We start from the raw sequence: 4,655 nt of genomic DNA, 5'->3' as shown, positions 1-4,655 counted from the left end.
GTTTTGTTGGTTTTCAGCAAATGAACATATTTCAGCGAGCCAGAAGGTTTTTCTTTAATAGCGTAAGATTTTATCTTAAAATACAAGAACACTTCGTGGTTCTTGTCAATTTTTGTTGGTTTTCATCCAATGAACTTATTTCAGTCAGCTGGATCTTTCTTCTTCAAAGCAAAAAGATTTTATCTCCAAATACAAGAACTTTTCGTGGTTTTGTTGGTTTTCAGCAAATGAACATATTTCAGCGAGCGAGAAGTTTTTTCTTCAATAGCGTAAGATTTTATCTTCAAATACAAGAACTTTTCGTGGTTCTTGTCAATTTTTGTTGGTTTTCATCGAATGAACTTATTTCAGTCAGCTGGATCTTTCTTCCTCAAAGCAAAAAGATTTTCTCTTCAAATACAAGAACTTTTCGTGGTTTTGTTGGTTTTCAGCAAATGAACATATTTCAGCGAGCTAGAAGTTTTTTCCTTAATAGCGTCAGATTTTATCATATAATACAAGAACATTTCGTGGTTCTTGTCAATTTTTGTTGGTTTTGATCTAATGAACTTATTTCAGTCAGCTAGATCTTTCTTCTTCAAAGCAAAAAGATTTTATCTTCAAATACAAGAACTTTTCGTGGTTTTGTTGGTTTTCAGCAAATGAACATATTTCAGCGAGCGAGAAGTTTTTTCTTTAATAGCGTCAGATTTTATCTTAAAATGCAAGAACTTTTCGTGGTTCTTGTTAATTTTTGTTGGTTTTCATCGAATGAACTTATTTCAGTCAGCCAGATCTTTCTTCATTAATGCAAAAAGATTTTATCTTCAAATACAAGAACTTTTCGTGGTTTTGTTGGTTTTCAGCAAATGAAGATATTTCAGCGAGCCAGAAGGTTTTTCTTTAATAGCGTAAGATTTTATCTTAAAATACAAGAACACTTCGTGGTTCTTGTCAATTTTTGTTGGTTTTCATCCAATGAACTTATTTCAGTCAGCTGGATCTTTCTTCTTCAAAGCAAAAAGATTTTATCTCCAAATACAAGAACTTTTCGTGGTTTTGTTGGTTTTCAGCAAATGAACATATTTCAGCGAGCGAGAAGTTTTTTCTTCAATAGCGTAAGATTTTATCTTCAAATACAAGAACTTTTCGTGGTTCTTGTCAATTTTTGTTGGTTTTCATCGAATGAACTTATTTCAGTCAGCTGGATCTTTCTTCCTCAAAGCAAAAAGATTTTCTCTTCAAATACAAGAACTTTTCGTGGTTTTGTTGGTTTTCAGCAAATGAACATATTTCAGTGAGTGAGAAGTTTTTTCTTTAATAGCGTAAGATTTTATCATAAAATACAAGAGCTTTTCGTGGTTCTTGTCAAATTGTGTTGGTTTTCATCTCATGAACTGATTTCAGTCATCTAGATCTTTCTTCTTCAAAGCAAAAAGATTTTATCTTCAAATACAAGAACTTTTCGTGGTTTTGTTGGTTTTGAGCAAAAGAACATATTTCAGCGAGCTAGAAGTTTTTTCTTTAATAGCGTAACATTTTATCTTCAAATACAAGAACTTTTCGTGGTTCTTGTCAATTTTTGTAGGTTTTCATCGAATGAACTTATTTCAGTCAGCTAGATCTTTCTTCTTCAAAACAAAAAGATTTTATCTTCAAATACAAGAACTTTTCGTGGTTTTGTTGGTTTTCAGCAAATGAACATATTTCAGCGAGCTGGAAGTTTTTTCTTTAATAGCGTCAGATTTTATCTTAAAACACAAGAACATTTCGTGGTTCTTGTCAATTTTTGTTGGTTTTCATCGAATGAACTTATTTCAGTCAGCTAGATCTTTCTTCTTCAAAGCAAAAAGATTTTATCTTCAAATACAAGAACTTTTTGTGGTTTTGTTGGTTTTCAGCAAATGAACATATTTCAGCGAGCTAGAAGTTTTTTCTTTAATAGCGTCAGATTTTATCTTAAAATACAAGAACATTTCGTGGTTCTTGTCAATTTTTGTTGATTTTCATCTAATGAACTTATTTCAGTCAGCTGGATCTTTCTTCTTCAAAGCAAAAAGATTTTATCTTCAAATAAAAGAACTTTTCGTGGTTTTGTTGGTTTTCAGCAAATGAACATATTTCAGCGAGCGAGAAGTTTTTTCTTTAATAGCGTCGGATTTTATCTTAAAATGCAAGAACTTTTCGTGGTTCTTGTTAATTTTTGTTGGTTTTCATCCAATGAACTTATTTCAGTCAGCCAGATCTTTCTTCTTTAATGCAAAAAGATTTTATCTTCAAATACAAGAACTTTTCGTGGTTTTGTTGGTTTTCAGCAAATGAGCATATTTCAGCGAGTGAGAAGTTTTTTCTTTAATAGCGTAAGATTTTATCTTAAAATACAAGAACTTTTCGTGGTTCTTGTCAATTTTTGTTGGTTTTCATCGAATGAACTTATTTCAGTCAGCTTGATCTTTCTTCTTCAATGCAACAAGATTTTATCTTCAAATACAATAACTTTTCATGGTTTTGTTGGTTTTCAGCAAATGACATATTTCAGCGAGCGAGAAGTTTTTTCTTTCATAGCGTCAGATTTTATCATAAAATACAAGAACTTTTCGTGGTTCTTGTCAATTTTTGTTGGTTTTCATCGAATGAACTTATTTCAGTCAGCCAGATCTTTCTTCATTAATGCAAAAAGATTTTATCTTCAAATACAAGAACTTTTCGTGGTTTTGTTGGTTTTCAGCAAATGTACATATTTCAGCGAGCCAGAAGGTTTTTCTTTAATAGCGTAAGATTTTATCTTAAAATACAAGAACACTTCGTGGTTCTTGTCAATTTTTGTTGGTTTTCATCCAATGAACTTATTTCAGTCAGCTGGATCTTTCTTCTTCAAAGCAAAAAGATTTTATCTCCAAATACAAGAACTTTTCGTGGTTTTGTTGGTTTTCAGCAAATGAACATATTTCAGCGAGCGAGAAGTTTTTTCTTCAATAGCGTAAGATTTTATCTTCAAATACAAGAACTTTTCATGGTTCTTGTCAATTTTTGTTGGTTTTCATCGAATGAACTTATTTCAGTCAGCTGGATCTTTCTTCCTCAAAGCAAAAAGATTTTCTCTTCAAATACAAGAACTTTTCGTGGTTTTGTTGGTTTTCAGCAAATGAACATATTTCAGCGAGCTAGAAGTTTTTTCCTTAATAGCGTCAGATTTTATCATATAATACAAGAACATTTCGTGGTTCTTGTCAATTTTTGTTGGTTTTGATCTAATGAACTTATTTCAGTCAGCTTGATCTTTCTTCTTCAAAGCAAAAAGATTTTATCTTCAAATACAAGAACTTTTCATGGTTTAGTTGGTTTTCAGCAAATGAACATATTTCAGCGAGCTAGAAGTTTTTTCTTTAATAGCGTCAGATTTTATCTTAAAATACAAGAACATTTCGTGGTTCTTTTCAATTTTTGTTGGTTTTCATCGAATGAACTTATTTCGGTCAGCTAGATCTTTCTTCTTCAAAGCAAAAAGATTTTATCTTCAAATAAAAGAACTTTTCGTGGTTTTGTTGGTTTTCAGCAAATGAACATATTTCAGCGAGCGAGAAGTTTTTTCTTTAATAGCGTCGGATTTTATCTTAAAATGCAAGAACTTTTCGTGGTTCTTGTTAATTTTTGTTGGTTTTCATCGAATGAACTTATTTCAGTCAGCCAGATCTTTCTTCATTAATGCAAAAAGATTTTATCTTCAAATACAAGAACTTTTCGTGGTTTTGTTGGTTTTCAGCAAATGAAGATATTTCAGCGAGCCAGAAGGTTTTTCTTTAACAGCGTAAGATTTTATCTTAAAATACAAGAACACTTCGTGGTTCTTGTCAATTTTTGTTGGTTTTCATCCAATGAACTTATTTCAGTCAGCTGGATCTTTCTTCTTCAAAGCAAAAAGATTTTATCTCCAAATACAAGAACTTTTCGTGGTTTTGTTGGTTTTCAGCAAATGAACATATTTCAGCGAGCGAGAAGTTTTTTCTTCAATAGCGTAAGATTTTATCTTCAAATACAAGAACTTTTCGTGGTTCTTGTCAATTTTTGTTGGTTTTCATCGAATGAACTTATTTCAGTCAGCTGGATCTTTCTTCCTCAAAGCAAAAAGATTTTCTCTTCAAATACAAGAACTTTTCGTGGTTTTGTTGGTTTTCAGCAAATGAACATATTTCAGCGAGCTCGAAGTTTTTTCTTTAATAGCGTCAGATTTTATCATATAATACAAGAACATTTCGTGGTTCTTGTCAATTTTTGTTGGTTTTGATCTAATGAACTTACTTCAGTCAGCTAGATCTTTCTTCTTCAAAGCAAAAAGATTTTATCTTCAAATACAAGAACTTTTCATGGTTGAGTTGGTTTTCAGCAAATGAACATATTTCAGCGAGCTAGAAGTTTTTTCTTTAATAGCGTCAGATTTTATCTTAAAATACAAGAACATTTCGTGGTTCTTTTCAATTTTTGTTGGTTTTCATCTAATGAACTTGTTTCAGTCAGCTAGATCTTTCTTGAAAGCAAAAAGATTTTATCTTCAAATACAAGAACTTTTCGTGGTTTTGTTGGTTTTCAGCAAATGAACATATTTCAGCGAGCGAGAAGTTTTTTCTTTCATTGCGTCAGATTTTATCATAAAATACAAGAACTTTTAGTGGTTCTTG

This window comes from Heptranchias perlo, unplaced genomic scaffold (genome assembly GCF_035084215.1).
Source record: "Heptranchias perlo isolate sHepPer1 unplaced genomic scaffold, sHepPer1.hap1 HAP1_SCAFFOLD_100, whole genome shotgun sequence".
NCBI classification, from domain to species: domain Eukaryota; kingdom Metazoa; phylum Chordata; class Chondrichthyes; order Hexanchiformes; family Hexanchidae; genus Heptranchias; species Heptranchias perlo.
Note: the sequence above shows the minus strand (reverse complement) of the source record.